Raw genomic sequence first — 13,171 nt, 5'->3', positions numbered from 1 at the left:
GTTACAGAGTAATGCCGAGATTACCAGTCCAGGCTAAATCCCCTTTAACGACCATTGCTCTCATAAGCTCGGATCTAAATTGCCAGTCCAGGCTAAATTCAGTCCTCAAATCAGATTACCCGTCCATGCTAAATCCTTAATGCACCCATATTCTTCGAGAGGCTCGATCACTCAAGGAACATCCGTTCAGGCTAGATCCTTCTATTTTGAGATCATCAAATTACTCGTCTGAGTTAAATCGTTTTCCGCAACACATGCAGGATCTCATGTCATGTAAGCCATAATTTATCCATCGGATCTCCCTTTCTATTTCAACCAGGACATTTACCATCTTTTCAATTTCACTACCATATTTCATGGATTATCATGAAACGAATATCTAGTTTTTCATACATTCAAGAACATGCATATTTAAGTATATTAAGATTTTACTTCGGGTTATACGAACTTACCTAGTAATTGCTTCGGTTTCGTATTTCGTTATTTTGAAACCTTTCGTTTTCCATGGTCGACCTCTGGAATTGGTTCCTCGAGGTCCATATCAATAAAATTTGACTATTGATACATCACATTTTCATTTTAAGATCTAAAACTCACCCTCGAGCAAAATGACCAATTTGCCCCTAGCCTTTCACACTTTTACAATTTAGTCCTAAGGCTCGTATAACGAAATGCATGAAATTTCTAAGTTACCCAAGCCTATTCAAATATTTTTCATGCCTATAGGAACCCACATTTTCTTTAATTTGACATTTTTCTACCCATTTTCACAACTTTTACAAAATGGTCCCTTAAGCCATTTCCATGAAAAATTACTTAGTAAAAGTTGTTTACTATCCTTTAAACTCTCATAGTCCTCCATAAATCATCAAAACACAAACATATCATGCATGGGTAAATTTTTGAACATGAACCCTAGCTTGAAATATGGGTAGAAATAGAGAGAGCATGTTACGAGGATCTCAAAAATACGAAGAGCATTAAAAATGGGGCTAGGGAGCACTTACTATTGAGCTTGAAATGTTGAAAACCCTAGCTATGGAGAGCATGCAAATTTCAACAGCATGGAGAAGATGAATGACATGATTTTATTTTTTCCTTTTTATTCTTTAATTAACTAAATGACCAAAATGCCCTTCATTACTAAACTTCCAAAATTTTCCATGCATGCCCATTTTTGTCCAAAAACTTAGATATTGGGAAAATTACTCTTTAAGAACCTCTAATTAATATTCCAAAGAAATTTCATGAAAATTGCTTCTAGAATCCAAGTTTTGTAATTTATTCAATTTGGTCACTAATTTCCAATTTGACACCTTACACATAAAATTTCTTCATGAAACTTTAACACATGCTTATTTTCATATTCTAAACCTCATAATGATCATAAAATAATTATTTTAGAATTGTATTTGTGGTCCCAAAACCATTGTTCCGACTAAGCCCTAATTTAGGATGTTTAGGGGCATTTTCGTCATTTAGTAATTAAATGACTTAATGAACAAAATAAAAGCCAAAATTTCTTGTCCATCTTCTTCCTTGGCCAAGTTTTACATGAAGAAACCATGGCTAGGGTTTTCCAAGCTTCCAAGCTGATTATAGTCCGTTTTAGCCTCGTTTTTAATGATTTTTACATTTTTAAAATCCTCGCAACAAGATCTATCTATTTCTACCATTAATTTGAGTTATGGTTAAATTCTATGGTTTTACCCATGATGAACATGTGTGTATTTTGATGATTAGTGATAGAAAATGCATGTTTGTGGTTAGAGAAACAACATTTACTATGTGATTTTTGGTAAAAATGCCTAAAAGGACTAATTTGTAAAAGTTATAAAATATGTCATAAAAGTTTGTTTTAATGGAAATTTTGGGCTGTTATAGTTATGAAAATTGTTTGGCTAGGCTTAAAGTACAAAGAAATTGAATGAAAATCATTTTATGAGCTTAGGAGCAAAAGTGTAAATATGACAAAGTTCAGGGGCAATAATGTAATTTTTCCAAATATGATTTTTGGGCTGAATTGATTAGTATAATGATTAAATAAGTTAAATGTGATGTTTTAGATCAAGAAAAATGAAGTTCGGGCCTAGAACGAGGGAAAACGAGTAATTGACAGTTAGGTCCCTTTTTTCCATTTTGGTGTCAAGGTAAGTTCGTATGTAAATAATGCTATGCTATGCTTGTATTGTAAATAATCTAAATGCTTTGATAATGTATGAAATAAATGATTGGTTCTATGGTTGTATTTGACGAAATTCAGATAAGTGAGAAAAGTTTTGTTTGAACATTAGGAATAGAATAGGATACGAGTGACATATCACTAAGGATATTTGTGATATATGTGTAATTATGTGATCCAGGTACTGGTCTCGTACGTCTACTAGTGGTTGGGCAGTCTGACATGTGTTGGGGATACCTGACAGGTTGTGTGAGCAGCACTGTGTAGTTACATCTTGACCGTCAGCTTGTGTGAGCAGGATCGAGATTTGCTTGAGAGCGAGCATTCATGTGATATAAGATATGAGGTAGCTTTAGCTACATATGTGACACTTATGTGCAAAGACTTCCCATGTATCCATTTATTCCAAGTGTTCAACGGGTATGCCAAAGATGAAGAAGTAAGTGGTGATGTTATGAGATGGTACAAGTATGTACGTAAAGATTTTAAATATTGACTTCATGTTATTGTGACTATGAAAGTGACTTTGAGGTAGCCCTATGATTGTTGATTTATGGTCATGATGTATAAATGGATGGAAACATGATTGATGACAATATGTTAGGCCTTGGAGGCCCAATTGAATGATGAGATAGTAAATGTTGTTCATTTGAATTGTGATTTATTGATTATGAGTGAAAGGAAATATTGGCCTAATTGCCTATTAAACCAGTTAAGAAAGTATGGAAAGAAATAGTTATTACAATTTGAAATATGTTGAGCTATATGCATGAAAACATGAATATACATAAGTAACATGTACTTTCACTAAGATGTTTAAAATGATTTGCTAATTATGAAACATGCTACAATGGAGAAATTATGGCTGCTAGACTGAAAGTCGAGTAATGTTAAATTAATTTGATAAATCAAAAGAGAGAAAACATGTGGATAGGTTATATTACAACCTTCAGATTTATAGCTATTTTTATATTAACTTGTGCTTATATTGTCAAGCATAGTATATAGCTTACCCCCTTCCTTTCCCATGTCTTATAGGTTAATTTAGCTAGCTCGGGTTGGAGACCGCCAGAGATGCCATCACACTATCAAGGTATCATTTGGTTATAAATGAACACAAGTATTTTAAGTTTGTGGCATGTATAGGGACTTTTTATTTTGATTAATTATGTCATTATTTGTAATGACCCAAAATTCACGAGCATCGAAAAAGTGCAATATCGGGCCTCCGTCTTAGTAAACTGAGTTCATAAATAATTATTAGAAATATTTATGAGTCTAGTAGTGAGCTTAATTAAGTTTTAATTAGGTGAATTTAGCTTAATTAAGAGTAATTATGAAAAGAATTAAATTGAATAAAGGGTAAAAGTTTAATTATAGATTAAAGAGAAACTTAAGGTGCTAAATAAGCAATTAGACTAATTGCTTAGAATGAGGTGGTTAATGAGTATAAAAATCTTGAGGTTTTGTTATTAATCAATTATTATAATTATTCTTATTAATTATTATTATTATGATTTTCTATTTAAATATTATTATTAATATTATTATATTATGAAATAAAATAAATTAAGACAAGTGTATGGTGATAAGATGGTACAAGTGTAATAATGTATATATATACACTTGTATTATAATTGTTTATTTACTTAAAATTTAAGTTAAAAGATATTTATTAATTAAATAATTATATTATAAGATTTTTATATGATAAATAAATAAAAGAATGACAAATGGATGGTAATGAAAATATACAAATGTAAAAATATTTATATGTACAATTGTGATATATGTATTTGTTATTAAATATATATTTATTATAATTATTATAGTTTTATATTAAATTATTAAATTATGATTATGATTATTATGATTATTATTATTAAAATAAATTAAAATGAAGACAATTGTATAATGATTAATGGTATATGTGTAAAATATATATAAATACACTTGTAATAAAATAAAATATTTTTATAATTTAAGTAAAATATATTTATGAATTAAATATTATTATATTATAATAATAATATATTATTATTAATATTATTAACTAATATATGTATGAAATAAAGTAAAATAACGAAAGAAACAAAAGGAGAAAAGAAACAGAGGCTTTCGAAATAGGGAGAAAGGAAAGAAGAAATGAAAAAGAAAAGGAAAAACTAAGGTTTTAAAGCTTGGAGTTTAATTTGGTAAGTCAATTAAGTCATTTTCTTTTAATTTTGATGTTTTAGAAGTTTTAGAACAAAGTTTTGTAGAAATTAAGTTGAGATTTTGGAAGTTCTTAGGTTTTTAAGTATAGTTCATGTTGAACAAATGATTGAATTAGGGATTAAATTGATAGTATTTAAAATTGATTAAAGGATTAAATTGTAAAGTGAGCTATAAGTTTTGTGTTTGAAGGACTAAATTTAAAGAAATTTGAAATTAGGGCTTTATCATGAATATTGGATATTTATGTTGAATATGATAGAAAATTGAGTAGAAATAAAGTATGAATTGAGTTAGAAAAGTTAGTGAACTTAGTTAGGATCAAATTGAAAATAAGGTAGAAATTGAGTAGAAATTCAATTATTCAATATAAATTAGTGATGTATTAATAGTATAAATTAATTTAATTTTTGTAGCTAGCAAAGAACCAAAGGCATCGACACCGAAAGGAAAAGAGAAGGTTATCGAGGAGTAATCGAGCAAATCACAGTTTGTATTACTATAATTCAAACTACTATTTATTAAATGTTATATTTAAATTTATGTGTATGGTAAGTAACATTTTAAGGTAAGTATCAATATTGAATTGAATGAAATTGAGATGAAGTATGATTATGTATGAATGTTTGATAGCATATTGCTGGAAAGTGAAAATTGTATTGAATTGAACTGTATATTGAAAGTGAAATTGAAATTGAGAAATGATTTGAATACCCTATTAACTAGTCAGGCTAAGTCGGATATATTTGGCATGCCATAGGATTTGGAAGAGTACGGGATTTATCGGCTTTGCCGATTAGGCACTTTATGTGTCGTATATCAGGCACCTCGTGTGTCGTATCAGGCACCTCGTGTGTCGTTTCAGGAACTTATGTGTCGTATATTGGTCAAGTACTGAGTACCGTTTTAGGTACAATGTGTAACACCCCTAACCCGTATCCGTCACCGAACTAGGGTTAAAGGCATTACCAGACAATTCGGAACATTTTACGAACAATTCATATACATCATTCACAATCATAGTCAAACATTACCATAGAGTCCCTTACATAGGTCATCAAGACCTTAAACATGCATTAGAAAGGAGTCGGGACTAAACCGAGCTCATCCAAATTTTTTACAAAAAACTTAAACATTTTCCAAAGTTGTACAGGTCACACGCCCGTGTGAACAGGGCATGTGCCTCACACGGCTTTAGACACGCCCGTGTGTCTAGGCCGTGTCAAAACAAGGCATACATAAAGACTTGTCCACATGGCCACAAGACACACCTGTGTGCCAGGCCGTGTGAAAATTAAGGAGGCTACTGACTTGGGTCACACGGTTGACCACACGCCCGTGTGTCTAGCCGTGGTCGAAACTGACTTGGCCACATGGTCTAGCACACGCCAATGTGTGTGTGACCGTGTGATCTGCCCAGGCTCATTTCAAAATGGCCATTGAGCAACACGGTTGAGATACAAGCCCATGGCCCTGCCCATGTGGGCAAAAATAGGCCATTTAAAAGGCCAATTTACCACTGATTAAGGGTCCTCCCTACAATCATCAAATAGGCACCAATTGTGACAGCCCTAAATTGACCCTAGTCGGAAAGTGGTTTCGGGACCACTAAACCGAGTCATAAAAAAATAATTAACCGTCCTAGTTGATGCTCACTATATGTACTTATGCATGTGTGAAAATTTCATGTTTGAATTTTGTTAATTGTAAGTGAATTTTAGTAAATAGGACTTATGTGAGAAAATTTAGAAATGTGCTAGGCAAATGTAAAGTGGCCTATTAATGCATGTTATAGAAATGGTGGGTTTGCATGTCAAATTGCCCAATATTTGAGCTAGTGGCCGGCCATGCTATGAGTGGAAACATGTCACAAACATGTTATGTTAGTGATGTATGTTAGGAACAATAAAATAAGGAGTATGGGTAATAAAGAAATGGAAAAAGGAAAGAATGTGTGTGATTGTTTCTCCCTCTCCCCATTGCCGTGAATGTAAGAAAGAAAACAAAAAAAAAAGTGTCCATCTTTTTTCATTTCTCTTGGCCGAATGTTCTAAGGAAGAAAGAAAAACAAGTTGTGTTCTTTGGTTCTTCTTGGCGAATTGAAAGGAAGAAGAAGGAGTGAAGCAATCGGTCATCTTAGGTCACTATTAAGGTAAGGAAGTTTGTACTAGCTCTTGAAATTTTAGTTGATAGTGAGTGAGATATCAAGTGATTTTTGTAAACCATGTTGAAATTTTGATTTTTGGGGTGAGTATGGTTTTCGGCTATAAAAGATTAATAAGGGTGATGGTTGTGTTTCATGCTAAACTTAGATGAATAAAGGTAGTTTGCTTACATCTTGATATCTATGAGTTCCTTTCTTGGTTCTACCATAGACCCACGAAGTATATGTTTATTTGGTGTTGTTGGAGGTTTATGATAGAAGCTAATGAGTGAGAGTCTGATAGATACTATGAGGTTAAACTTCATGAGATTGTAAGCTTGTAAGTTGGATGATGAAATTCATGCTTTGTGAAGGTAAATGGTGTAGAAGGAGCATTCGGCCATGAAAAAAAAAAGAAAAAGAAAATTTATGATGAATTAAGTTGGAAGCTATTATAATGTACTTGTGCATTCGGGTATGGGATGAAAATATATGAGATGGCTATAATCAGCCTTGTGATTCGGCTCTTGCATATATATATATATATATATTTGCACATGATTTATTGGTATGACATATATATATATATCATCTCAAGGTATATGTTTATATATGGTGGTGTTTTAGTTATGGAGTAAATGATGGATGCGTATTGAGTTATAATATGTAATGCATTAGTTAGTAAAATGTATGTCATTTATATGTGGTACTAAGTATATAAATGGCCTCAACGTAGACATGCATATTCGGCCACATGAGATGGATTGGCATTGCATGTATTCGGTTAGAGGCAAGCATATTGATGCTTTTATCTTGGCTTAGACAATCGGCTAAAAGGAAGTGTGGGATAATATGTTGAGTTGATTCATGATTTCATATGTATGTGACTTTAATGTCTAATGAATATATATGGGCTAAGTACCTTGAGTTCCTCTTTTCAATGCTCAAATGATTAAATCAATTTATTTGTTAAAATTAAGCTCAAGAGCAAAGGGGAACTAAATCCGATAAATGGAAGGAAAAAGTGATTGAATAGCCGTTGAAGCCGTTCGACAACATCCGAGGTAAGTTTTCGAGTAATGGAACTTAGATTATGATTTGATTAGATCATGTTTTAAGCAAAACAAAATCATGCTCTTTGTATGTGGCTATTAAGCCGAGATTGCAAGTGTGATAAGTGTCTTGTGCTTGAGCTTTGGTAATGAAAATGAAATACGGATGTGTCATGATTTATTAATAAATGTGCATGGTTATTCGAATGATGTCCGGGCTAAGTCCCGAAGGCTTTGTGCTAAGTGACTATATCCGGACTAAGATCCGAAGGCATTTGTGCGAGTTACTAATTCCGGGCTAAGCCCGAAGGCATTTGTGCGAGTTACTAAATCCGGGTTAAGTCCCGAAGGCATTTATGCGAGTTACTATAACCGGGCTATGTCCCGAAGGCATTTGAACGAGTAGCTATATCCGGTTAAATTCTGAAGGTACGTGATTCGGGAATGAGCAATCTTGCTGTAAAATTTCAGTTAATACGCTTGTAAAATCCCAACAATGAGGTATGTTTCGTATGTGCATTGGAATAGTTGATTCCCTTCGAATAATATTCGCTCAGTCGAGTAATGAGCTTTCGGTATTTGGCTAAGATGATCCCTTATGTATGAATATAGGGGTTGGAATGTGAAGTAGGAATGATTTGAGAATATTATATATGGAATTATCCGTTTAGTTATATGAATGCTATACTTCTGATGTGCTTAAATTCTTTGCTCAAAACTTACTAAGCATTTAATGCTTACTCCGTTTCTTTGATTTTCTGTTTTATAGATTTTGGTTCTTCAGCTATCGGACTCGGGATTTTGAAGTCGAAGTCGCCCACACTATCAAAGCTCCTTTTTGGTATACTTTTGGTTGAACTTTGAAATGGCATGTATAGGACCACCCTTTTGTTGTTGGTCATGAACCCTTCGGTTTTGTGTAAATTTGGATAGCCATGCGAAAATGGCTTAAGTATACTTTGATCATAGCATTATAATCGTTTTGTATGTTGTCCGTCGAGAGGTATGGAAATGTTGGTAACGGTTAGTCATGGGAATGGTTATTCATGATCACTTTTGGTATATGTATGACAAACTCTAGTTGATCCATGGAGGTCATGAAATAGGTAAAGTTTACCTTAAAAATAGATGCTGGCAGCAGCAGTGATGTGCATGTGAAAAATCATTAAAAATAGTAGGAATGGAATTAAATAGTGAATAAATTATGTAATCGAACCTTAATGAATCTATTTTCATAGGATAGTATCGAAACATTCATATGAACAGTATAGTATGAGATGTTAAAGTTTTCGTGAGACAGGGCCAGAACGGTTTCTGGATTCCCTGATCTGACTTTGGAAATTAATTATAAATTAACCAGAGACATTTAGAAGTCATTCCATATATTTATAGATTCATTTTTGAGTCTAGTTTCTATAGAAACAAACGGTATCAGTATTGAAGCCCTGTACAGGGAGATATTCAAGTCGTAATGCATGAAGGTCAGTGTAGTCGCACCCTGTAACAGGGGAGACTTTAACTAATAAACTGTACTAATTGGCCCAACCAAAAATTCTAGAAAACAATATGTAGATGGATATATGAGTCTAGTTTTGGGGAAAAATTACGAAACTGATTTTCGAGTTGTGGAACTCAAGTTATTATTTTTAAGGTGACAGTGACGCAGTTAGCCAGTTGTCTGGAAAATTTTTAAATGAACTGTAAGAGTAAATGAATTAAGTCGGTTAGCACCTCGTGTTCGACTCCGGCAACGGTCTCGGGTACGGGGTGTTACACCAATTGTACATCAAATTTCAACCATTTCATAATCAAAACATTCAACATTCATGTCATATCATTATCAACCAATCTCATGTTCATAACACAGACCAATTCATGTCATTCCATAAGCCAAAAACTTACCAAAACATATGGTTTATAACCTTTATACATTCCATTCATTCTCATACCAAATTCTTACCCAATTCTAAAATATGCACATACCAAAACTTACCAAATTGACCATTTCTTTTGGCCAACCAAATGCACATCATAATGGCACACCTGCATCACACATCACATATCATAATCAAACCATAAGTTCAAACACAAACTAACCATATCACATGGCATGGTATATACATTACAAAACATATCCTAATACTTCTAGCCTATACATGCCATACTTTTAAAACATATCCTAATACTTCTAGCCTATACATGCCATACTTTTACATTCACAATATCAAATGGTACTAAAATAAGGTTCGATAGTATGGTGACGACCCTCGACGATCCCTGAGCTCTCGGTAGCTTCGATATCTATAAAACAGTTGAAAAACACATAGAGTAAGCTTTCAAAAGCTTAGTAAGCCATATACAAATAAACTTATCATTCAAAACATGAAAACATCATCAAATTACATATACTCCATGGCCAAATACTATCTCAAACCACATAGTTCATATACATTTCACATATTCCCAATTCATATGCACATATAGCATATTTTCTCATACTAATAACACATATCATCACTTGTACATATACTTACCTTTTATTCTCAAACATAGTATACATTTTGAACGTACCTGAATTGGATACACATCACATATAATCATTCATTTCTCAGAATGCTCGTTGAACTGTTCGGAATCATAAGGATACGCGGATTGTAGCATCCTAATTTTGGGCCTCAGAACAGTGGTTTCGGGACCCCAAGTTTGATAAGGAAAATTTTATTTTTATTATATTTTTATGTTCTACAATTTCATGAAAAAAATTTGGTGAAAATTTCATTCTAAAATTTTGACGTTTGGGCACTCAATTTAGTCAAAAGGACTAAATCGTAAAAAGTGCAAAAGTTGAGTTCTACATGCTAGAGGTGTCCAATTGTTATGAAATTTTAAATTGGAGGTCCTTATATGGTAATTAGACCATTGTTTAAGTTGGTGGACAAAATTGGACATGGTTAGGCATGTTTCCAAAGTTTTCCATTAAGGGCATTTTGGTCATTTACTTATTAAAATGAATTAAAAACAAAATTAAAAGCCAATTTTTGTCCATATTCAACCTCTTGGATGAAAATTGCATGGAGAAACCATGTCTAGGGTTTTTCAAGCTTCCAATCTCGATTGTAAGTCCGTTCTAGCCCCGTTTTTAATGATTTTTACGTTTTTGCAATCCCCGTAACAAGATCTATCTATTTCTATCACTAATTTGAGCTAGGTTTCAGGTTTAAAAATTTACCCATGTGTGACATGCATGATTTTTAATGTATAATGTTATAAAATGAGTGTTGGGTGTTAAATAAATGACTTTTACTAAGCGATTTTCGATGAAAACGTCTGAAAGGGCCATTTTGTAAAAGTTGTAAAAGTGGTATAAAAGGGTGTTTTGATGAGAAATGTAGTTTTCCATAGTTATGAAAACAGTTCGGCTAGGCCTATAGAGTGAGAAAATTGAATAAAAATCACTTTACGAGCCTAGGGGCAAAAGTGTAATTTTGACAAAGTTTAGAGGCAAAAACATAATTTTGCCAAAATATGGTTTTTGGATCACATTAAATAATGTGACTAATAATTAGACTAAATGTGATATTATAGATCAAGGAAAATGAAGATTGGACCTAGATCTGGTGAAAAATGGAAAATTGACGGTTAGATTCCTTTTTGCTATTTTGGTCCCGAAGTAAGTTCGTACGATAATAATAATGCAATATCATGCTTGACTTGTAATTATCTATTATTATGACATAAAATGTATGATTTAATATATTAGAAGAATTTATGGATGATGAATTTGATGTGGAAAATGTGATGAATGTTAAATTACTATTACATGAGTTGTGTGAATTGCTACACGGTTGTACCCGACGAGATTTCAACAAGTAAGTTCATGTGATTAAATAAGCATGATATTCATGTTATTGTTGTTACACTTGAAATCTATTTTGCTATGGTTGTATTGATCTATATGTTAATGATATTGTGTATGGGAAAGTGATGTACCCATGAAGTAATCGATAGCTCAAATGTCGATAGCATGTGATTGGATGATTGAATATAATGGAAATTTGATGAAACATGATATTTCTTTGAAACGAGTAAGTTTGTATGTAAATAATATATCGATTCTTTTATGTTATTATCTTTTGTTATTATATGAGATGTAGCTACCTATAGAATGATCATTTGATGTAAATTACGAATCAAAATTGACTAAGAATGAATTAGTAAAATGTTTAAAAGTGAAGAATTTCTCAGTTGGACCTTCGAAATAGAAAAGATACTGTAACACCCCTATCCCGTAACCGTCGCCGGAATAGGTAAGGGGCATTACCGGACTTGTAACTCATATCAGAACAGTAAAATTTTGAACTTTTTCTTGAAATAAAGATCATTCATTTAAATAAGTACTAAGCACAGCCAGGGATAAAATTCAAACTTCTCTAAGTAAACATTCAAAAGATGCCATTTTCGCAAGGCTTATATACATTAACCAAATATATTCTTCCGCCACTAGTCTATTCTATACATGCCATAAAATAACTTAAAACATAACAGTAACAAGCAGTGGATAGTGATAGTGTGACTAGTTGCTGACGATCCCCGAGCCTGTAGCTTCGAAGTGAGATCTATAAAACAGAGAAAACAAAGTAAATAGAGTAAGCATTACAATGCTTAGTAAGTTTTAAGCAGTGTCAACAGATAACAATCAAATTATAACATAGTTGTTTGTATTTATATTTCACTCTTCCTTCGGGCATACCATCCCTTTACCGAATATGCACATCTCATCATATACAATAGGCAGATAAACTTTCACATAAAAGTGAGCTCATGTGACATAGATATGCTGCAAAATTTCACATAACCTCTCACACTGATCCGATGTCACATAATCATAGGAATAGTCTCATAGATTGCTCACGTATGCATCAATAACAACCTTATGATTTAGTTCAAATCAAGCTCACATATAAACTTGGAGTACATACCTGTTTAACCTTTCGCATTGAATATATTTATAAGCAATTCTTATTACGAAGTCTTATAGCTTTAACCTCTACTCGGATTATCAGCGAGACCTTTAGCTCAGATGAAATCTCCACACGAAGTTATCGGGTCTTACCCGGACAAAATCTCCACACGTAGTCTTCGAGTCTTACCCGGACAAAATCTCCACACGTAGTCTTCGGGTCTTACCCGGAATATATTTCCAAGTTTCATGTACATTTAATCACATGTTATAACATTCACATCGACTGTCATATTTGTAATTCATTTGCCTCATCAAATATCTAATAATACACACCTTTCACATTTGGTCATTCAGCTTTACCACATATACATATCTCATACATATTTCACATTAGCCGTTCGGCTTTACCACATATACATATCTCATACATATTTCACATTAGCCATTCGGCTTTACCACATATACATATCTCATACATATTTCACATTAGCCATTCAGCTTTACCACATATACATATCTCATACATATTTCACATTAGCCATTTTTGTACGAATTATAATGATTTTCTAAAAATGTAGCAGGGATTTCGAATCATTCCGATAATTGTCTCACACAAC

This window comes from Gossypium arboreum, chromosome 13, assembly GCF_025698485.1.
Source record: "Gossypium arboreum isolate Shixiya-1 chromosome 13, ASM2569848v2, whole genome shotgun sequence".
Taxonomy (NCBI): Eukaryota; Viridiplantae; Streptophyta; class Magnoliopsida; order Malvales; family Malvaceae; genus Gossypium; species Gossypium arboreum.
This window is presented reverse-complemented; position numbering follows the sequence as displayed.